General features: G+C 37.7%; 1 long non-coding RNA gene across 2 annotated transcripts in view; it reads right to left on the reverse strand.

Annotated features, from left to right (window-relative positions):
• LOC125408064 (uncharacterized) overlaps positions 1–25,090 on the reverse strand; it is a 62,613-nt gene that overhangs the window by 22,665 nt on the left and 14,858 nt on the right. The window contains exons 2-3 of one of the 2 annotated variants that reach the window (XR_007234355.3): positions 22,460–22,543; positions 10,500–10,649 (exon numbers count right to left, since the gene is read on the reverse strand). This is a non-coding gene — a long non-coding RNA (uncharacterized LOC125408064). The remainder of the gene's footprint in view (positions 1–10,499; positions 10,650–22,459; positions 22,544–25,090) is intronic. The other variant, XR_015003877.2, reaches the window with a different exon arrangement.

Below are 25,090 nucleotides of genomic sequence, written 5' to 3' on the forward strand. Positions count from 1 at the left end.
AATTTTATTGTCATTCAGCCTGTCTTGAACTCAATACTGCCCTTCCTATAAATTTATAGTTTTCATTCATAAATCCATTCACCAAATGCTTATTAATAATCATCTATGTAAATCTTGGTGATGCTACAGTGAACCCAAAAGGACAGGGAACAATACTTGTTGTTGAAGTTAGACAAAGCCATATAAGGTCATATATTTGCAAACCTCATAATTATAAACCGAGATAAGCAAGAATAAAATATATAGTGCTGCAAAATCATACAAGCTAACTAACTTTTGCTGAAAATGTAAAGAAAAATTCTATTTGTAGTCCAGCATATTATTTTCTCAATACTGTGAGAAAATACCTTTAACAAGAAACTCAAGGGAAAAAGACTTATTATGGCACATGGTTTCAGAAAACGAAGTCCATCATGAGGCCAAGAAGGCAAGATGGTGTTAGGAATGACTCACAGCTAAAACAGCTATAGAGTAAAGTGATTCTGATTATACTGCATGGTGATTCAGGAAGCAGAGAGAGTTTAAGACCCAAATGGGGCCAAGCTACCACCCTCAAACACGGCCATGTGTCCTTCCAACTCCTTTTCAGCAAGACACCTTCTCCCAAAGGTATCACAACCTCCTCAAACTGCATGTCCAGCCGGGACTATGTGTTGGGACTATATTCACAGGGCATGGGCGACATCGCATGTTCAGTTTCCAAGACATAAGCTACACTAGTTATAAAAATGTCCAGAAGGTACTGTTTCCTTGTAGAACTGACAAACCTTTAGCCTAGTAAACCAGAAGAACAAGAGAGAAGGTTCAGGATTCACAGCTTTTGGTTCCTGTTTTTGCTTTTACTACTCACCATATATTTTTCTTCTTTTGCTTAATTCTGGTTAGTCTTTATTATTCACGAGTTCACATTGTTTTCAATAGTTAGCACAGTTTAAATACAAAATTTAAACAAGGTAAAGTCATATTCTTTTTTTGCTTCTACAATCACTTTTTATCACTTTTTATTTATTTAAATTTGTTGCCCATCTCTAGGTATTACTTTTCAGGATGAATCTTTTCTTGAAATGATAACCTATTTGGAAATTGTATCAGTATTATTCTATATACATGGAAATCTGAAGAAAGTCCTTGAAATTTATTTTTTGCTTGTTTTGTTGTTTTATTTATTTTTGCTTCTTAATATTCAATCATATTTTTGAAAAGGAAATAAATACAGTATAATTGTAAAGGTATTATTAAATCATTTCTTTTAAAGATGAAGCTACTATTTTCTGTTACATTCTACGGCACTAAGTACACTCGCAGCATTGTATAACATCTCCAGCATCTATCTTTAGAGCTCCCGTGTTCATTTTTCCCAGCCCCTAAGAACCAGTGCTCTCTTTTCTACTTTTATGGATTTGACTCCTAGCTATCTGATGGAAATGGAAATCCTGCACTGTTTATCCTCGTTTTAGACTGCTTTATGTCACTTTGCTTACTGTCTTCAAGCTTCACACACACACGTGAGACAATCTTTCTTTTCAGGGGACGAACATCTCTTACATATGTATTCCAGTTTTCCATTATCCGTTCAGCCACTAGTCAACTTGCTTCGGCTACTTTGCTGTTTGGATGAAGGTGGAAGTCAACCCAGGAACACAAACGCTTCTTCAAATTACTGCTTTTACCAATCGGATGTATGCAACTAGAGAAGAATTAGTAAGTTAAATGTCTTCACTCTGTAAGGAACATTTCTGAAGAATCAAGGTCACTCCTTAGGATCTGTTCATCTGTGTAATCTACCTAGTAAGTTAGATTATGTTATGGCACTGGGATTTGTCTCTACTGCATGTACTGGATTTTTGGGATTCTATTCTCTTTGGATGGATACCTTACTCCACCTGGATGTAGTAGAAAGGGCCTTGGACTTTCCACAGGGCAGGGTGCCTTGCCCTCTTTTAAGACTAGAGGGGAGTAGGGAAAAGGTGTGGGGAGGGAGTGGGAGGGAAGTGGGAAGAGGGGAGGAAATGAGAATTTGGATTGGTATTTTTTTAAAGTAATAAAAATAATAATGATAACTATTTTAATGTTGGTGAAAAAAGTTAAATTATGGTTTTTGTGTTATTTTTAATTTTCCATTTTTTATCATTTTTTAATTTTAGTACCAAAACTCAGTTTACTTCAGTCATCAGTTTCATATTTGGCTTTAATTCTTTAGCGCAGCTGAATTATTTATTTTATATAGATCCTTTTACAGCTCTATCGCTTGGTTTCAGAGTCCAGTTGTATTCCAGTTCATTAAGGTCCTTTCTACTTGTTTCTCAGCAGGCACAGTTATTTTGATTATGGCCCCCTTCTCATTTTCACCCAGGCACTACAAGACCTCTAGAATTACTGTTTTGTATTTTTTAACAACCCTGCAACAGCGCTTCACCAAATGATAGTTCCTGAACATCAAGAATATGAGCTATTGACTGTCTGGAGGTTTGGCCCCCTCCTTATTGAATTGTGTTCTGGGGAAGGATTGATTTTCATGCCAGTCAGTTTGATAATTTTAAGGTTTATGTCTGAGTTTTTTAAGGAAGGTCTAAATAGGCTTTTCTCTAAATAGGTAGCCATCCTGACAGAGCTAATTACTGCCAACTCAAACTGTTCTGCGTGGTATTTTTCGTTCATTAATTAATCTTTTTGCCAGTCCAACCACAGTTTCCCCTCTTTTCCTTCCACTCCTAGTCCCTCCCCCAATCTTCCACCACACCATCAATTGTCCTCCTTTCTCTTCTGAAAAGGGCAGGCCTCCCTTGTTTTTCAGTCAGCCATGGCATATCTAGTTGCAGTAGGTACCTCCTCTCTTTGTATGGTTGGAGAAGGCAAGTGAGTAGGAGGAAGTGGTTCCAAAAGCAGTAAAGAGAAGGATACAGCCTCTACTCCCACTGTTGGGAGTCCCACAAGAAAACCATATAATCCTGTAGAATAAAAGAAGGTTGTTGATTCTTTTGAATTTAACTCTGCTTGGTAGAGACTTGGAGTTCATAGATAAGTCCTGAATGTAATCATTATAGCTCATAGCTTCCCAGTAATTTTTATCACGCCACGTTTGCACATCTCCCAGATTCCTTGAGTATCATCTTACACAAGAACTTAGTGTTCCGCCAACTACATTACAGATGTTTGGAGTGGTTGTAATGCTTTTTTTTCTTTTGCATGTGTGCACGGTGTGTATACATGTGAATCTACATATCAGTATTGTGGGGGTAGGCGTGTGTGCACCCGTGTGTGTGCACATGGGCCTGATGCCAGGGGTGACTTTTTCACTCACCTGCCACCTTCTATATTGAGACAGAATTTCACTGACACCACTGGTCTCTGATTTGGCTGGTCCAGGAGACCCCCATTTCTGCCTTCAAGCTTGGAGATCACAGATGTGTGACACACTTGCCCACTATTTACTTAGGATGTGGAATTATAAACTCTGGACCCCAAGTTTATCTATTTACCTGCTGAGTCATCTCCCTAACCCCTCACTTTCTGTCTCGCTACTACACAAAGTAACGCTGCATTGGTATTCACCAAGTCCACCATTTTATACCACAGCAAGGCTGTTATTTTCAGACTAGACACCTTTGGGTCCCAAAGTTTAGAAAACACCTCCAGGAAGAAAGTCAAGGCAACAGTGCTGCCCACCAATGCTCTTCTCCTAGGGCTCCCAGATCTCACATCTGCAAAGTGTAATTTCATATGTTTTGTCTGGGTTTATGGCTGTTTACAATGGGCAGAGCCACCAAGTAGAGTGCCGTCCAAGGCTGCACTCCCTCCTCTCAGTTTTCCCTCTTGGTTTCTGGTGTGGGTTTTATGCTTCCACTCTCGCGCTCCTTGTTTTCAGTGTGCTTTCTTTGGCCTTCTCACGTAGTTGACTCCCTGGGATGACCTCCTCAGTTCCCATGCTCTCACTCGTCATTAAAGTACTACAAGGCCCTGAATCCTATATGTCCTGCCAAGATTTTCTTTCTTCTGACTCCAAATATGATATTCAATCACCTATTGGATATTTCTACTGAGAAATGCGAAGACATCTCCAAGCTAGTCTCCAAAACTCTCCCCTTTACTGGACTTTTGTGGGTGTGGGTGTGTTCCCTACAGCAAAGTATATAACCACACGGCACCTCAGGGTAAAAGTTCAAACACTCAGGGATTATCTGAGTGTCCTGTTTCTCTCTAAATCTTTGCATCCAATGAATTTAACAAGGTTTATAGGTTTTCCTGAAATATAACTCAAAATCATTTTATTATTTCTATTTTATCTTATCTTAACCTGCATTCTTCTAACTGATCCCATGACCATTGGGAAGCTTATCTACAGTTAACCCTTCCATGGCAAATACCTCATAGTATGGATTGTTTTAAGTACTTTTGTATCCAATAACTCTTTTAGTCCATGTGACATGCTGATAACCTAAGTACCATTATCACAAGAGAAAAGACCAGGACACGTGATTTCTTCCTGTGTTTCATAGTGGTTACCTGAGAAAGCCAGGAGTGAAAGGCAAAACATTCGACCCTGTCATCTTCGATGGACCACTAACTCAGAGTGGGTGATTCTCCAACAGTTTCCTTCTCTGCACTTCCTCTTGCACACTAATGTAAATATGGATGGGAACACTTGTCCCCCTTTTTTCTAATGCCTCAATACACTGCCATCTTCAAGGTGAATCCCCAAATTAAAGTTTGGTATTTATCTAAAAGTGAGAATTTCTCTTTTCGTTCATTATTCTTCCCTAGACTTGCCTCATTTTTATTTACTGTTGCAGCTTAAGCAGCCTTTTGACTAATATCACACAAGTCGGAATTTCAGGCTGGTTCTGTGTTACCTTACATTAAAGCCTTGTTGATCTTAAGCCTAAGGCCAAGGACAAAGGCTCTGCCCAGTGTTCTGTCCCAATTCAAGCAGGGTATCTGAAACATTGAAATATTCGTGAAATGATAGAGTCAATAGAGGAAAGGAAAATCCTGAAAATGACTAAATTTACCCTAACCTGTACTCTGGGAAGCTATTTATTGCCAGTCAGTGCAAGAAACAGTAGAAACAGGATGGGGGAATCTCCTTTCCTGAAAATGTTAAATCACATCCACAGCATTGATTTTTAGCTTTAAAATGCCAGAGCCCTAACCTTCTAGGTGTTTCAATTGTATTGCATCATTAATTTTTATAAGAAAAGCACTTGCATTGACCTCAAACTTAAGTAGTATCAGGTATCCGTTTTTAGGAGTTAATTCCTCAATAAAGCTGGAGGAAGAGGAGCTGACAGACAGAGTGGAAAGAGACCACATGCTGCTTTGTCTTTTCGTTTCCAGTGAAGTTTGGAATCAGACATTAAGTGTGTTCAGTTACTTGTACATTTTATATTTCATATTTCAGGAAGAAAAGGACTAGGAAGAAAAGATATAAGAGAGGGAGGGGGACAGAGGAAAACTGTCTTGGGATATGGTTCACTGATACAGCACTGGCCTAGCAAATAGTATAGAGTTTTAGAACCCACTTATCCACCCACCTACCCCACAAAATAAGAAGAGAAACAAAGGGGAGAGGAACAGGGAGGGAACGAGAGGGGAGGGGAAAGGAGGACAAGGAAAAAGAAGAAAAGACAGAGCAGAGGAGCAGAGGAGCAGAGGGAAACAGAGGAAAGAGGAAGTGGAAGAGTGCAATCTGGTAAACAATTCATTTAAATCCTGTGTTAGAGTTACCCTTGGAAAAGAACCAATATAGTATAATTTAGCTTCTGGACTTCAGTCCTTTTTGGCCCATGCTACCCTCTCCTTTGTACACATCACATCTTCCACCTCAGTAGCACAGCATTTCTTTTTTTCCCTCTTTTCATATGCATCTGTTTAGACAATTCAGAAACTCATCTGTCTAAAGAGCAAAGTAACCAAAGAGCTTTCTCAACATATATGAAATAAGAAGGAAGACTGTGAACGCTTTGGATGTGCAATGTCCCTGAGGGGGAAATAGTCAATGTGGAAGTCTGCAAACAAAAGAGTCAGGTTCCTTTTTCTATATTCTTCAATGCTTCTCCCACGTATTCTTTGTTGATTTAATAAGAAGCAAATAACAAAAATACCTGCTAGAAAATTGATAATGAATTCTCTTTTTGTTACCAGTGATGGTATCCAACCTATTTGGTAGCATTTATAACAATTTTTTTAATACTAATATGATTTCCAGGCTGGACACTAACTAAATGATGGAGATACGTAAATTTAGTTCTGAAGCTTTACAGTTCAGTGTAATTTATTCACAAAGTAGTTTTTTCTGCAAGCCTTGATGGTTTAACAATGAAGAAGCATGAAGGGCTGTGGAGAGTGTTCAATGGGTAAAATGGCTGCTGTAGATTTAAGTGTGAAGACGTGAGTCCTGATTGCAACTGAATATATATATATATATATATATATATACACACACACACATATATATATATATATATATAAAATTTTCCAGGTATGAAGGCATAGGTCTATAAAGTAGCACTTGGGGACAAAGGCATTCACTGGCGAGAAAAATGGTCAAAAGAATGAGCTGCAGGTTCAAGGAATAAATTGTATAATAATGATGATGATGATGGTGATGACGATAATAGTAATAACGTGGAGAAGTCATAGAAGAAGACATTCTAATGTCAACCTCTGGTTTCTACTCATGCTCACCCACACAGGCAAGATCACTAATATCACCCCCCTCACACACACACACGTACATATTTTTTAAAGACACTAGCACTTTGTCCCGCCTGACTTCTATGCATTGGTCTTTGTCCTTTTCTATGTTTCATAGACAGGGTGAAATATAAGATAAAATATAAAATAGTTTCATGAGGAGGCCTTCACACAGATAACTTTGTAAAAGAAGTTTGGGCCAGCTGCACACAAGTCCATGCAGTTCAGACTTTAATCAGTATCTTACAGCATGTGTCTTTATTGCACAAGGCACAGCAACAGTCAAGAGAAAGTTCAACCACATCTCCACATCTTCCTGCAAACTTAGTGGAGTCCATGTTCTTATATGTCTGCGGTATTATATTTTTGTCTGTTTTTTACCCTTCCTCTCTCATGCACAGGCACGCATGGGTGTGCATAGACACACACCCTCATGAACACACAGCACTGCCTCTTTTTCTTCATTACACAAAAAGATCAATGCTAGATTTCACGTTCTGCAATTTACTAAATCTGCAATCTTCTTCTCCTCGTGTATTTAAAGATGATTACAGAAAAGAAGAATGCATGAGATGATTATAGACATGAAGTTGAAATAATAATCATAGACCTCATCCAAAAAAACAGTAAAACAGAAACTGACATGGTGGTATCCTTTCTCCTACAATTTCATAAACATCATTTTGACAAATTTTATAGATATTTTCTCTGTCTTTGAAGTGAAAATATTTTATGGCCTTTTAGATTTATAGAGAACGTAATGAATAAACAAAAATGTGTTAAAATGTGCTCTTTTTCTCTTTATGACACTGAACAATCATTATTTTACAAGATGGCTTAATTCTTTGAGCTGTTTTTAGTGGACTTAAGAAACATACTTGCTGGATTTAATAGTGACGAAGCTGTCATACTGGAGCTGGTCCACAATTTCTTTGTCCCATTAAGGGAACTTTGTCTCACAGAAGTAGAAGATGGCTCACGTTTCAAAATGTGGTTCACCATTCTCTGCTTCTTGTTCCAAAGATGAAAATTGCAACTATTTAGAAGGTTTGATTTTAAAGGATATTTCTTTTTAGTTTGTTTGTTTTATTTTCAGAGCCACCGAGTGCAATTTAGAGCTACTTTCAACCAGCACTCTAAAGCCAAGTAAGAAGTTTCAAAATTCATTTGTAAGTGTTATTATACAAACACAAACCTCTGTGTGTGTCTGTGTGTGTATTTTGCATACATGGAGGTGCACATGCACATCTGTGAGCATGTATATGGGAACAGAGGCCAGCAACAAATGTCCTCCTCAACTACTTTTCATCTTAATTTTTGAGTCAGGGTCTCTCTCTGAACTTAAACCTCAACAGTTTGTCTAGACCACCTGGTCAACAAGTCCCAGGGATCTTCTGTCTTCCTCTGTCCAGAGCTTATATCAAAGGGAGCCGCTTGAATTTGGCTTATACTTGAGCAATGGGGATCCAGATTTAGACTTTCATGATTTGCTGACAAAATCACCTTCGCCACACTAGCACCCTGTGAAGATTATAAATTTAGATGAGGGGACTGTCCCTCAACAGTTATTGTTCAAGATCAAAAGTGCCCTCTTACTTGAACACACTTACATCAGGCTGAAGGAGCTAAGTACTGCTGGTCATCTTGCTGTGTCCTTGATCTGTTGGTTGTGAGCCTAGACTTTCAAGACTCAACTATCTCTCCAGACCCTTATTACAATCATAATGGAACTTACAAAACCTCTCCAGTTTCTCCTGATGCATTGTCTTGTATGTATGGAGAGGGCCTTGGTGTAGGACTCCTGATATCCTTCCTAGGCCCCCATCCTTCTGCACACGCCCCTCCATGTTTGGACCAGTTGTTAGCATATGACATGTTAAATTGCAGCTGTCGCATGATAAACCTCAAGTTTCATGATGAAGAAATACAATATGTCCTCAGTCGCACTCCGTGTTTTGTATTAAATCCCTAAAACAAAGCTTATCCAATCTCACCTTACTCCTTCTACTTAAACACATAATTATGGGATTCCAAGGTGGTGGGTATAACTTACCTCCATTGCTCATTTTGGTCACAAGGTGTAATCAAATCTTTTCAAAATTGTCAAACACTAAAAATCGCACGCAGACTTACAAAACAAATGTGTGTGGTTTCTTTTTAATTATTTTTTCCACTTATTTTGCATCCCGACTGCAATTTCCCCTCCCTTCTCTTCTTCTGTTCCCTCCCCCCACAACAATTGTGTTTTAGCAGATACAAAAAAAAGTGAAAATGAAACGGTGTTTTCTGTAGGAATGTAGCCTACTGCTATTCAGTTCAGCAGAGAGTTACATGTGCCTTGTTTACGTTTTCTTCTCGTCTAGGCTTTGACTACCACAGAGAACCCCAGTCCTTGACTGAGTGGCTTCTGGCAGTGTTTCCTCTCACCATGGCCATCCTTTTTGGGAGTTTGGAGATACACTATTCGGATTCCTCCTTCAAGAGGTCCTAACTGATCTCTCATAGATGTGTAGCCAGGATGCAGCCTGTGGTGCTGATAACCATGCCTGGTTTCTCCTAGGATTAATTTCGGATCGGAAGGTAAGAATGCCAACATGGTTTCTTTTATCCCCAGGTTCACTGCTGAGTCAAGCTGGTGAATGACCGAAATGTGACCCTGCCTCTGTACAAGGAGGTATGTGCAATAGGCAGAGTGGAATCTGATCGTTCCCAGTGTGTTACCATATAATCATGGAGCACGTGACTACATTACAAATGTTTGGTATTCATTTTTTTCTCAAAAGCTTAAGAAATTATTTGTCTGTCTGTCTGTCTGTCTGTCATCTGTCTCTCTGTCTCTGTCTCTCTCTCTCTCTTTCTCTCTTTCTCTCTTTCTCTCTCATGTGTGTGTTACAGGGGTGGGTGTAGGCCAGAGTTCAAAGTTCAGGGAATTCCTTCCCCTATCACTGTTCACTTAAGTGTTCAACACAAGCTTTCCCACTGAACCTAGGGCTCACTGATTTGCTGCCTGAGTGGCCAGTGAGCGTCAGGGATCCTCCTTTTACCCGCTCCTCAGGAGAGAATGGCCACACCTCATCCCCATCCATGCACAGCGGGCATTTTGTTTATTAAATCATCTCCCCAGCCCTAAAGAAATGATCTCCCAAGAAAAATAAAATGGGATCAAAACATGAATATACAGTTATTACAGAAAATAAGCAATAAACCCTTGACTCTGTGATTTATTTATTCTGTGGGCAGCAAGAGTCCCTTTACCTCTACAGGCTTCTCTAATCCTAGCAGGTTATTTATTTTGCTTCCTCCCAGACTCGCCGCTCCTATCTCTCTGCCTGTCTAGGATTTACTCAGAGCATGCAAATTCATCTGAGCATTGTTAACCTAATTTGGAAGGCAAACTGGCACCAGAAACTCTGGGCTTTATAGACATACACAAAGTTGAAATTGTCTTCTGTTTGAAACGTTCCCCACCAGTGTTCTTCTCCATTCATACAGGTAAATAATGACCATACATGTATGTATGTGTGTGCGCATGGATGCCTGTATGTTTGAGAAGATGTGTTACAGCATTAAGCAGCAGGATACCAGAAATTACATATTTAACATGGAGTAACTATTTGAACCTATTTACTAATGGTAAAGATAAGGAATTATTCCTTCCAATTATTTTCTTTCCCCAACTTGCCCACATAAAAGGAATTTTCGAAGACATTGCATAGAAAATGGGCTGGCTGAGTCAAAGATTATCCAAGCAAATGTTTGAATGACTGAATCCTCCACAGTCTGTAAAGGAGCGTGCCAATGCCTACCTTAACAGTGTGAGAACCTGGGAGTCCTTCCATTAAGAAAGCTAATATCCTGAGGAGAGTTCTCTAAGACTCGGTGTATAGGCAGCTCGTCCTTCCTTTTTCTTTGATATACAGAAGTTATGGGAAGTAAGATCATCTTCTAAGTTTCTTCTGTTAGGGGAAAATACCAAAGAAGTGGATGAATTGAGACTATGTGAAACATTTCATTGAGCATACACGAAACAAATGTCGTACAAGTACAAAGTTGAAGCGCTCAGGTTGCTTATTCTGAATGCGATATGGTGGCAAGTGGGATACATTTCTGTTTTAAATTTATTTTTATTTTGAATTATGTGAGATGGTGTCTGATGTGTGGTGTGTGTGAGTGCATGTGTGTGTGTGTGTGAACTCAGGTGTCTGAAAACTCATCTGTTACAGGCAATTAAGAGCTGCCCAATGTGGATACTGGGATTTAAGCTAAAGTAGGCTGTAAGAGCAGTATATATATATATATATATATATATATATATATATATATATATATTTACATGTATATATGTATATACATTTAGCTACTGGGCCATCTCTCCATCATGATACACTTTAATGAAAGTATTGTAGCCTTGTGAGTGTAGTCAAAAGTACTACACAGGCCATTTCCACTTTGGGTTTGAATTTTCTCTTATTTTTGGATGTCACAATTCAGGACACTATTCAGCCTCAAGCAGAGCTTCTAAACCACCTACAGGTGTAGTTTGTCACTTAGTCATGCTAGTGATTTCTAGGGTGGAATCGTTAGATGTATCCTGCTTATCAATACCTTCTTCTTCTTCTTCATTTTTTTTAATCTATGCTGCTGCGGTATAAACTCTGCAAATAACACACACGGTACCTGCCAAATGGGAAGCTACTGAGCCAGAAATGGGCACTCCTGCTTACAGCAGAATACCCTATTCAAGCACAGTCCCCATAAACTGGCCCAGCAGGCTTTACCCTGGCAGAGAATCAGAAATGTAAGCATTCCTCTCCTGGAGCTCTTTCCACAGGTTCTGCTCCCAGGAAAGGCATAATCACATCTTTGCAAATGACTAAGATGTTCATTTTCCTATGTAAAGCATGCTTCCTGTCACCGCCCCTAACAGAGACTGCACTGGTGAGTGTTGTTACTGCCTCTTGGTTTTGTGATTTGAGTTTTTGATATCTGTGGATGAGAAGGGTGAGGTCTTTGGAGAAAGAGATGAAGCCATGATTATATTTACGAGAGGAGAGATTTGGTTTATTTGACTTGGTTTGTTTTACTTTTGCTCTTTAAAATTCTACAGAGGAAATAAGCAACTGTCCACTTAAAAATTAAATGTCACGACATTTAAAGTCTATTAGTTTCTGTTTAACTACTTGTAGCTGAGGACTGGGGTTGCTGAAGGTTTGGAATCAGTTCTGTTTGAGCCAAGAACTAGCTTGGTTGCTGTAGATGTCAAGTTACAGTCTGACTAATTTTTTTTTTCTCTGTCTCTTTAAAATGCTCTATTCTTCTAGGGAGATTGATATCACTATTATTCCAGTGTTTAAAACAAACAGTTGAAAACTGGAAGATAGTTAAATAGTCCCTGGGCTGACATTGTGCTGAAGGAAGAAATGGATGCATTCTGTACAATGATTGGAAAGACGGTTGGATTATTCAGTGTATCACTAAGGACAGCAGTCCACAGCTTTGTTGTCGTAACTAAATGATAGGTAGTATCCGTTGTTTTATAATATATTCATATTGCTGAAATGTAGTGTGTGTTATAGAAAGTCTTTGCTGGTAAGGATGGTGGAAAGCTTTATACCTTGTTGTTCATGATCAGCATCTAAGGGTAAGTCCACGCATGGTGCATGCTCTTGCATGTGCAAGAGCATCAAGCAAATGGACCGCAGGAGTCATTCAAGGGAAATTGCCCTGTTTTCTCACATAAAGTCATATCCTTTACATGATGCATGTGAGCAGTTCAGACAGTACTCTCAGCCAGGGCAAATTTTCGCTGATAAGCATGGTGTCAGCAACTCGGTGGAAGAAAGATGATACAGAGATCAAACCTCTGATAAAAACATTAGCGTTATAAGACAAACTCGTCCTATTCAACCCTCCTCAACTCTAGCCAACAGTGGAGTATTTATATAATATTTCAGAAAATAAGTAGGGACCAAGTAGAGATGAATAAGTAAATCAAAGCAAAATTTCTTCTTATTTAAAGAAAAATAAGGTGACATTGAAACATCTCAAATGATATTGTTTCATGTAGGTGGATACTATAATTGCATTATTTAGTATTTATGTATTGGTTCTCTAGTTTAACGTAAATTAATTAATTTACCTTAATTAATTAATTAAAGTAAAGGTAATTACTTTCTATGGTGATCATATTAAACAGATGTGCTTTAATAAGATAGAAGAATGTGTCGTTCCCTTGGTTTGTGAAAGGTTATGTGCCTCTAGTCTTAGTGATTCTAAAGAGTACCTAAATGCCTAAATCATTCCAAGACAGGTAGATATGCCCATGTAACATGTCTAACAACTACAGGTTTCAAAATGCAAGACCACCAACCTAGGCAATAAAATACAGAGATAATGAAATAACCGGTGCAGAAGATTCTAGAAATGAGGGTGCAACTTTATCAAGGCTTAGCTTAAATTAGATGAGATTGTGTTTTCATCAGAATGGACACTGACCTGAACATTGGCTACTAAGTTGATAAACCCCTTCAAAGGACAATTAAATGCAACCCTACAAGTAGGGGCTGCTGCCTATCATAATCTATATATCCTGACTCCGTTGTGCATGTTTTTTTTTAATGTCTGCAGATGTGCTGTCCAAGTGCTTGGATGCTGTTAGAAGTTGTGGATGAATGGTTGTAATCCCATACTCCTAGAGTAGACAGAGAAGGCAGACAACCAATGTTGCTTCTGCTGCAGGGTGGGGGTTGTTCATAGATTTATGCCACATTTTGGTGAACCACAAAAGAGAACAGCATGACCCTGTGTCATGAAAACCACAGTAATTCAACAAGCAAGTCTTAACAATTCCTAGAAAAAGCCTTAAGTTTGCTGTCATGCTGAATGTGGTTGTCAATCAGGGCTCAGCAACAATCCTGCGGCATGGTATCAGAACTAGATCCCAGTAAGATGTGTCCGATAGTTCCATGTCAACTTGACCTAAGCTAAGGACATCTTATAAGAGAGAACCTCATTTAAGAAAATGCTTCAGTAAGTTTGGGGCTATAGCCAATACTGTAGGGCATTTTCTTAATTAATGATTTAAGGAGAGGACCTTTCCATCATTGATGGTGTCTTCCCTGGGCTGGTGGTCCTGGGTTCTATAAGAAAGTAGCCTGAGCAAGCCATGCAAATCAAACCAGTAAGCAGTTCCTTCCATGGCCTCTGCATCAGCTCCTGCCTCCAAGTCCCTGCCCTGCTTGAATTCCTATCCTGATCACTTTTGATGATGAACTGTGACATGTGAAATATAAACCTAATAAACCCTTTCGTCTTCAAGTTGCTTTGGTTGTGATGTTCTGTGAAACCCTAAATAAGAAATAAAGAGAAATCCAATGTTATTTTGACAACAAGAATTGTGGTTCATATTGTTCTGCATATGGATTGAGTGTGCTCCCTAAGAGTTCATGTGTTGAAGGCTAACTCTTGAGGTTGAAACCTTTAAGAAATGAGGCCTAGGTCATGGCAGATACTTCCCTAAGAGAAGACCTGAGTGATTTTTATGGGATCCTCGTTAATTCTTGCTAATGACTGTTTATTTACACACACACACACACACACACACACACACACACACACAAGTCTCCCCTCCCTATGTTTTATTTGTTTATTTTTTATATTTTTGCTCATAAATATGTTTCTGCATGGATGCCATCCACTTAGCTAGATACGTGCACAAGGTCCTCCTGGTAGATACTGAGGCAGGTACAACACACTGAGATTCCCAAACAGTGAAGTAAATGAATTTATTTTCTGTGTATAAATCTACACTCAAGAGTTTTGTTGCAGTGGCAGAAATTGCACTGGTCTATTCAACTAGCTCATGTCCTAAAGTCAGATTGATTCGTAGAGACATCCAGAGTTAGGCTCAAATGATTTTAGCATTTTTAAAAGGAATGTATTTGACTAAGTCAACAAAACTTTTTGATCTTCCCAGTATGTACCTGTTAAATAAAGATAGCCACAGCACCTGAACCACAATGATTATTTAATGGGATATTAAAAGTGCTTAGCACTGATTAAGGTCCACTTAATAATCATAAATGTTATGAATTGTATTCAGTATAACTCTTTAAAAAGTATTAAATAGTTCTGCAAAACGCAGAAAAATGATTAAGATTTTATTTTATTATGACTCAGGGATAAATATAACCTGGTTTACAACCTAGGTTGGGAAACAGTCTATTCCTGTAAATCCCTAAATCATAGTTTGTATAAGCAAGTTCTGTAATAAACACTGGTTTCCTTTTATTAAAGAATATTTCTTTGGGATGAATTTAGGGAAGTGGATATACTCAATAGTCTATTTTACTGAATAATACAAGGTAAAAGATAGTTTCTGACCTCAAGTTAATATGCTTAATATTGGGCATGATCCCCATAATTTTAATGTATTCATATTGTATTTGGATTTTTCATTGTGCTAATTTATATATGAACCTAGGGGATAATGAATTTGTTTATCTTAAGATGAGTTTGTTTGGCTTGTCATCATCCTTCACGCATTTGATTCATTTATATCGCATGATTGTTCTACATAGGTGCATCTGTGCCCACAAGTACATGTACTCATGTGTATCCATACATATCGAGGTCAGAGGACATCCTCAGGAGTTATTTTTCAAGTGATATCTACATCATTATCCTAGAGATAAGCAGTTAGGTTAGACTGACTGAGTAGCAAGCTCCAATTATCTTTCTGTCTTTTCCTGCTCCTGAGTGCTTGCATTACAAATACCTGTCACCATGCCCAGCATTTCATATGGAAGTTGTGTATCAAGTTCAGGTCCTCCTACCTGTACTTTACCAACAAAGTCACGTTCCCAGACCCTTAATTACTTTTGAAATCCGTGTGATCAAAAATGTAAATGAATACAAACCAGAAAAACAAATGGTTTCTTGCAAATGGATAGATCATCGAAATCGTTTCCCAATGTGTTAAGAGGAATAGCTGGTGAAAACAGTTTCACCTGGGAACTGTCCTCAAAGTCCATGCTTATTTAACAGAACCTAACATTTAATTCTTCTGTAACTTCTTGCTAATGATGAATTCTCATTCTTCACTCCATATTCCACTCCTGACTCCTAGTGTATCATATTTTATTCAAATGATTTGGAGAGCTAAACAGGAATCTACCAGTCAAACTCCGTTACTACCTATAATGTAAATATGCAAGGGTTTGTGAAGTTTGATGATTATCAACTGTTATCCACTTCTTTTCCCCATTTCTCTGTCATCAGTAAAACTATGAGAATAGGAAGAATTGGAAGGTATTGGCTCCAAAATTGACAAGAGGATCAGGGAAAGTGAAGACAGGCAAGAACTAACATCAGGGAGCTCCTCTCTGAACAGAAGAAAGGGAAAAGGTTTGTTCTGAAGTAAACAGTCTCACAGAAAGAGTTTCAGTGTGAAGAGACAGAAGACAAAGAGCAAAATTCACAGAAAGATACATGCCCAGATCATCTTCCAAAATACAGGACAGAGACACCACTCCAAATAAAGATGAATCCATGTTTTCTTCAACCATGGCCTAGATCAAGAAACCCATGACAGCTTCAATAAACCACTCACAAAATAACTCCAAAAGGCGTGGGCCATTTGATGTCTTCTTGCGGATTCAGAGCTTCAATCCACCCAAAGCTGTTCTGTAATCCACATCCCTCATGACCTCCTTTTCATTCTCGCTGTGTTTTCTACTTTACGCTTTAATGACCAGTAGGAATGATGTATTGGGATGATATGGAGGTATCTCTACCAAAGAACCTGAGAGATACTGCCTTTAGATTTGAGAAGTCAAACCAGTCCCTGGAGAAAATTTAAGCGGAAGAGGACTCCGTCCTGTTGCTACTCTGTGTATAACTGTGCACATAGAGCAAGGATGGAGGAAGAAGCCACGGCCTCCTGAAATGATTGTCTTTCTTCTGCACTGCATTTGAAGCTTCTAAATTCAGGAATTTCTTGATCAATGACTTTTGGCTTGCTTCTAGGAATGCTTCTATCCTATGGTAGAGTTAATGTGTTGAATGAAGTCTTAACATTGAGGTTGGGAATATTTAAGAGGAGCAGCATAGAAGGAGTTTATTGGAGATGTTCCTGTGAGGAAGACTTCAGTGACTGTTGTGGGAACCCAACTGTTTCTAGTTAGTGCTACCTATTCAGTGCTTAGGAGTAGAGAAGACCTTGTATCTCAAGTGTGAGTGTTTACATGCAAGTCCTTTCATAGTTTGTCTAAGGATTATAAAGAGGAAAAATTAAATAAATAGGTTTCAGTGACCGCAATGTTCTCCTTACTATACACCAGCAAGAATCACTAAAGAGTCTCAAAATTCTGAATTCAAATCTCACTATCCAGGTCATAAAAAAGACATATTTGTCATGGTACTTAAATATAAAATTGTATTTAACCACATTAAACATACCCCTTTTGTACTCTTCCCCTGGATCCTACAAGTGATTGAATACTGGCTTGCTTGTATTTCTCTTTGATCTAAGATAATGATTTGCTTGCACTTCTCTTTGATCTAAGATAATAGGTCAGTTGTATGTTTAGAGAGCCACTATATCAAGCTGATGGGCTTGAGGGGTTAGTTCAAACTCAATGTTTGTCCATATCTGTCAAAGAAAGTAAAATAGAATGGTCAGTTTATCCTTATTTAGTGATATTGTCTAGCCTTCAGTTGCTCATTCAGAAAGTTTCCTGTTGGTGAGCATAGCTAGAAATGGTAGGAACTCAAATGAAGATCCAAGTTCTTAGTGATTGTTTTCATTTCATCTCTTAGGACTAGAGAATGATATTGTTGTTGGACAGCTTTCATAGATTTAGGAACAGACTCCATTAGTACTAGTTTTATCTTGTTGCACTTCATTTGTATAGCTGAATATGTTTTAAGGAGTTTGAGAAAGTCATTCCCTGCTTTTCAACATCAGACACAAACTTTTACAAATGCTTCTTTGTATTTGAGACTCGATGTTAACAAGCCTTTCTTCTATAAGGGTACTGAAATCTGCATGACCGGTGGTAATTATTCTTCATGTCATCTTCTCAAATGAAGCAATGGAGAGAAGGGACATGTTATGACTAAACTGATTAATGATCTTTTCTGTGCATACTAAAGCTTTTCTTCATGTGTGCTCTAGCAGGGGAAGATTTGGCTGGACGTTTCACATCTTTGCAAGCTTAGTTTTCTACTGAAAAGAGCTACCCATGAAATTACGTGTGTGCTAATACTTTCATAACACAAATCATCCATTCTTGGTTCATAAAAACTAACACTATTAGTGTGCACTACATTCCAGCCTGTTTGTTTTTGTGAGTAAGAGACCTATCGTACAGTTGTGAGCCCCTCGGAATGGGAAGCATTGATATTGCTGTATGAAGGACAGAGTCAGCAATACTTCCATCACCTGGCTTGTATTGGATTTAACAGATAATTTTACTGTTCATAAAAAAAAAACCAATCCAGACATATCCTGACTCTCACATCCCTATGATTTAATAAAAAAAAACAAAAAACATTGCAACGATCTGTACAGCTGTTCAGCATTGAAACAGTAATGCTAAAACACCAAATTAATTTTTGCCTTATGGAAACAAATATGGATTTTGGGGTTGTCGGTTTTTCAAAAATAAGCTTATTGCTTTGTCTTTGTCAAAGAGGGGAGAAATTCTTATTTTGATTCTGCTGTTTACACTCACACGGACATCTGAGAGTTCAAAGAGACTACAGCGTTGTGAAGTCTCATGTGTAAGCTGAATTGGAAAAAAAAATCTCTGCGATGCCTCCCTGAAAAGAATTGTTGAAATATTTAAGGGTTTTCTTCAAAAACTATAAGCTAATGTGCTTGATGTTTTTGCCAGTCTTAACTTGACTGTTGGATTTATTAGAAAAATATTTGCCTGTCTCCCGTGTCTGAAACTTTGGAAATTCTTGCTAATATTTGTTGAATAAATATTTTCACATTCAGTTAAATCAATAGAAGCTAATTTTCTATATCAGACATTGTTGAACGCTTATTCTAAAAAGAGAGCCCAATAAATATTTTAGGTTTCATGGGCTGCATGTGACCTCTGACAGAACTATTTGATCACAGCGTTGGAGCTCACAACAGCAACTGACAATATGCATGAATAAGTATTTTTTTTCAATAAAATGCTTTTTAGCAGAATAGGCCCCTCAGTCTATACTCTTTAGTTCCTGATGTCTAATCTACACAGCCTTAAAGTTAAAAGGATAAATACTTCTGGGTCTTTGACATAGATTTGGAATAATTTAACATAATAATCTTAAAGGATAAGAAAATAAGTTTTTGGAACCCATTCTCTTTGGAGGGATACCTTGCTCAGCCTAGATATAGAGGGGAGGGCCTTGGTCCTGCTTTAAAGATGTGCTAGACTTTGTTGACTCCCCATTGGAAGCATTACCCTCTCTGAGGAGTGAGTAGGGGGTGGAGTTGAGAGGAGATGGAGGAAATGGGAGGAGGGGAAGCAGTAGGACCAGGGATTGGTATGTAAAATGAAAATAGATTGGGGCTTTTAAAAATAATTAATTAATTAAAATAAATAAGAAAATAAGTATTTTTTTGCAGATTTATTAGAAATATCACAATACATAGAATGACAAGTATCCAGAGAGCAACATGAGTTTTCCTGTAAAATGTTAATTATAATTAATGTCCAATTCTAGCTGTTTGATGGGGGCTATCTAGTTTTTAATCTCTGACACCCAAATAGAGTTTCTTGAGGAGATTTGTTGATACTATATTTGTTGACATAGAACCTAGAAACAGCCCTGCAACTGGTACAAGTCTTTTGATTCTAATACTAAAAGAAATATATATATAGAAAACAGACCAAGTTAGAGGCCAGTAAGTAGCCTTAATTTTCGGTATATTACTGTATCTATTTGACAGCCTAAAGAAAGGAGACATTGAAGAGAAAGTGATTTTTTTTCTAGAGAGGAGAGAGCACAGGAGAGTGTAGGGGAGAGGAGAAAAGAGAAAGAAAGGGGGAGGCAAGATATGGAGGAAGTTCATTTTCTGGGGATTTTTTAAAAGAGATGGGTTGGAAGAATAAAACCCGTCAGATAAGGACTTGTTTGTACTAAAACCATCCCCTTACCATGTTAAAAATGAAATTTTATTTGTTATAGTAAACAGAGCTGTCGCTGAATACTGCTGAGGTAAACCTTGACAGATTGATATATCTATATCATAGTCACATACCTGTGATGTAATCCCCAGGGATAGAATGTCACCTGAAGCAACACAAGAGGAACATGAACATGGAGAGAGACTGGTCGTTCAAAGCAACACTGTGCTGTTCTGAAATCAGAACAGGCTGTCCAGAAACATTGAGAAAGTAACCTAACACATGTTGCATGATGGATTCACACATTGGAAGGACACTATCAGCTGCAGAAAGTGACTCAATCAAACAGGCAAAGCCCATGATACAGCTTTCCAGGTGAACCTTGGAATTATTTAGAGACATTACCATTTTAAATATCTGATGACATCAAGGAATTAATGGACCTCTGTTTTCATGGCATTTAAAATTCATTTATTATAAATGTATAGATAAAACACATCTGTTTGCCAATGACGGAGAAAATTCTTTTTTTTGCTATAAAACTCTTCTTTAAAAAGACATTTTAAAAAAACACAAATGTGTGTTTCTATGTGTGTATATGAGGCACATGTGTACATGGAGGCCAAAAGAGGACACCACATCTTCTGGAGTTGGAGTTACAGAGGGTTGTAGGTACCCGAGGCAGACACTGTAAAAAGATTTCTAATCTTCCCTCGCCAAGAGGGTTATACACACATACCCACTGGAACATCTCTCCTGATATCTACATCCTTTTCTCAAAGAAAATTGTTATTTCATTTCTTGAAATTGGGAGAAAGAACATCAGTACTAAATTCCATTTCCTTCCTGAAGACCTACAGTCAAGTGAACGTCTTTATCCTTGCATATAGGTGGCTTTCCTAAAGAATTCTACCTGTTGTGACCTTCAGATATGGAGAATTTGTTCAGGCTAAAGGAAGTATCTGTCAAGACATTTTCAGAATCAAGTTGTGGACAATAGTGCTGGCTTCAAAACCAAAACTACAAATCTGAGAAACTTAGTAAACTTTAAATCTGAATAATTCAGAAAATAGGTGATTATCACAATGGTTGTTTTTCATCTCTTAGATGCCGTGTGTGTGTGTGTGTGTGTGTGTGTGTGTGTGTGTGTGTGTGTGTGTTGTTCAGGCATCAGAGTGAGCTCTGTCTTCATTCAATGAATCTTTTTAATTTAATAGATATAAACAATACAGTTTAGCCACATTCACTTACCCCTTCCCACTCCCCCCAGTTTTCTCTCAAAATAACATTTGTCTCCCTCCCAACTTCACATCTTCATAATCCACTAAATCCAGTTAACGCTGTCCATATGAGCATGTGTGTGACATGATCCACTGGTACATGGGCAATTCATTAATTTGTTCAAACTCAGCAAGTTTCAAACCTGATAAGGAGATCTCAGTAATAAAATAACCAATAATCACTCACAGCGTATATTAGCAATTCAGCTACCAGTTTTCATTAATGTACTAACCTTAACAACTATCTTAAAGCTCTATAGACCTTTCCTAGAGAAGACATTTAGCAAGGTGTGTTGCGAAGCACCTTTCCTTATTAACTCTGAAATTTACTGATGCCAGGGCTGAGTATTCTCTGTTCCCTTATGAGTAAAATCTTTAAATGAAGCTTCATTCTACGTGCCTTACCTCAGTAGAAAAATGGGATACATTATCAGTAACTATGATCTGCTCAGCCTAAAGCTCTTTTGTTCCTTCGCCAGACATTGAAAGAGCCACAAACAAGCCCACTCTTTCCCTTATCCGAATTTAAATGTTGACTTTGTAGATGTGCGAAGCTACGGATAATGTGAGGAAGCATGAAAATAATGTTAGTGGCGTCCGAGTGATGAAGATGCATGTGAAAATGATGTCACCATAGGAAGAAAATATGTGCTTATTTTATAGGCATCTTTGTTTTACAAGGTTACTTTGCTGTTCTGTGTGAGGAAAGACCTTGAGATCACATGAAGCTTGTCATACTGGAAATCGTTTCTGCTGGATGGCATGGAAAATGACCCCACACTACTGGTACAGAGCCTTAGTCACATGTTGTCAGAACAGCATCCCAGTCGACTTATCTACTCTCCAGAAGTCTCATGTCACATTGCAAAAAAATATCCTTAGAAATTGACAACAAAATATTAACCTACTGCAATAAAGATGCACTGACTATAAACAAATCAAACCAAGCTCACAAGCAATATTTTTATATAATAGGGATTCTTGCCATGCTCCTTCTAAGCAACCATTACTGTGGGACCATTAGAAATGAATTCATAAAAACAAGACCTGTGGGACAAATACAAATTTAAACTACCTTTGCAAGAATAAGACTTTCAAAAATTTGAAATAACAGTTGGCTCTAATAATGAAATCTAAGTTGTTAACAAAAATCAGTAATAATTCTAATTTTTATGTATTCTGCAAGTTCTGAGAGCTTACTTATATAGAGCTATGACATAACAAGTGTAAGAACCTATACATCCAAACAGTAAATTCTACCCTTAAAAACTTTGTGTAACAGTAAAAGGAATGGGAAATATATCATTTAATTTACACATAGAGGGACCAGAGATGTGACTTAGTGAGTGAAAAGCTTACCTTGCAAATGTGAGGATCTGAGTTTTGATCTCCAAAACCGTGTTTTAAAATGCTTGATGTGATAATAAGCTGGAAATCTCCATTCTGAAGAAGGAGAGATGATATAAAGATGAATACTTTGCATTGGTAAGGATCTTGGTCTATTGATACAAATTTAAGGTCAATTTTGTTATATGTGTATATGTATATATATATATGTGTGTGTGTGTGTGTGTGTGTGTGTGTATTTGGATATATATATATCTGCTCTTGATTAAGGTATTGTATTTGTGCAGCTTATCTAAAATGTAATGTATAATGAAGAAATATAGGTTAATAGATAATCATCTATAATAGTCAAGCTTTTTTGTCGTGTTAGTTAGACTTTCTAAATATGTAGAGATCTATTTCAGTTAGATGGGAATTCTTCAAATCTTTCAAAGACCTTCAGAATATAGCATTTAAAATGTTTAAGAGCTTAGGACTTTTCATGACAATGAGACACATCTGCTCCTGGCAGCACCAATTAATTCAAGAGAATGATGGGCATCGAAAAGACTCCTTATAGAGTTGGTTAGCCATTTTGGAAAGAAGCTGCTCTTGCCTGAACTGCTTGATGTTATGCTGTATGAACTGAACACGCAGAACCCACAGAGAAATGACTGCTGAACTTGCCTAAATGTCAGATGGTCCTTTGAGGTTCCTGCTTCATGAAAGAGTCTGCTAGACATTCTGCAGGACACAGAAAAAAGTGACTGAAAAACTGCCAATATAGGTGGAACTGTCCTTGAAATTTCCTGCTTCATGGAAAAATATGGATACTATAGGCTTGTAGGCTGAAGATGAATATCCCAATGGTACAGAAGAACTTTGGGTCCAGGCAGTGAAATATCTCTGTCAATTTTAGAGTTTTGGAAATCACTTACAATGTACTTCCTGTTTACTTAGGTAATATTATATTCCTCTGGAGTTGAAGCATATATAATTATAGTTATAGTTTTCCTTAGTTATAATAAAAATAAAGTATATATAAATATTGTAACTGTAATTCTTTCTTGATACCTGTTTTGTTATATGTAATTTGGCTGTGTTAAAGTTAAGGCCTTACTTTATCATTAAAAAGAGAAAGGAAGGTGATGTGGGATTCTCCACTGTATGCTATGAATACCATTGGTTAATAAATAAGCTGTTTCAGGTCTGTGATAAGGTAGAGTATAGCTAGGCAGGGAAAACAAAACTGAATGCTTGGAGAAAGAAGATGGGATTAAGGAGAAGCCATGGAGCCCCTGCCAGAGACAGACATGGTGAAATTTTGTTGGTAAGCTACAGCCATGTGGCAATGCACAGATTAATGGAGATGGGTTAGTTCAGGATATATAAATTAGCTGGAAATGTGTTTAAGTAATTCACCAAGCAGTGATTTAAATAATATGGTTTCTGTGTGGTTATTTCGGGAATCTGGGCAGCAGGGAAATGAACAAGCAACTACCTACAAAACAAAGACATCTGAATCTCTGGAGTCCAGTGGCCAGCCAGCCCAGGCTATTCACATGGCCAATAAAAAACACTGTCTCAAAAAGAAAATGGATGGTTCTTGAAAAAGGATGTTGATATTATCCTCTGGCATCCCTATGAATTTGCACATGCACTTGTACACACATGAGCACTCATGCAAGAGCATTTTACACACATACAAAAATGAAAGGAATATAAATAACAAATAAACTAAACTATACACATCCACACAAATACAAAAGTTGGAACATAGACAAGAAACTATAGACAATATAAATAAAGCCCTCTACGGAGAAATAGATCATACTTTATGAGGAACCACACAGCTTAAGAAACTTTGACATAATCAAGTCCTCTCTATGGGTATTGCTGCAACAATTAAATGCTGCAGTTGTCAGGATCTTGGGTCAATTGGAGGCAAAGATAAGATCATTCATGAAAATGTCAGCCCTTGGTTTATATTCGCTATTTCATAGGAATAGAATGAAGCAGTGTAACTATTAGGGAAGAGCCTTTTGGTGTTACTTTGCCAACTGAACCTCAGAAATGGCATCTGGTGAGTTCACAGGGCCAGTGACTCTCAAGGGCCCAGGAGACATTGTTTCACAGCAGTTCTCTCCAATGTGATAAAACTACATGGTATGCATGTATGAAATTCTGAAAGATTGAATAATTCTGAAGCCAAACTATAGCTTTCTGTATTGAATCTGCAACCATGATAAATTTTCTCACACTCTTTTAGTTTTGTCTTAACTTATTGATTCATAAAATTATGGTAACTAGTGAATAATTTTATAAAGTAATTTTCATACATTTGCATCATGCATTTTGGCCACCTTCATCCCACAACCTTCTTTCCCACCCCTTAACAGTAGTTTTTTACTTCTTCCAGAAAAGCTTAAACCTTTATTTCTACATTCATTTTTTATATACACATGCATACATACTGCATGTGCATACATAGGATCCAAAACTGTGACAAAAGATTATTTTTCATCTTGTGTCTGAGATAATTTGTTTTACACAGCGATCTACAGTTGCATCCACTGAAAATGGTGTACTTGTACTTTATGGCTGAATAAAATACAATTGTACAATAAACATATATATATGTATATATATATATATATATATCAT

The sequence above is a fragment of the Myodes glareolus genome, chromosome 9 (assembly GCF_982192425.1).
Source record: "Myodes glareolus chromosome 9, mMyoGla1.1, whole genome shotgun sequence".
In the NCBI taxonomy this organism is placed as follows: Eukaryota; Metazoa; Chordata; class Mammalia; order Rodentia; family Cricetidae; genus Myodes; species Myodes glareolus.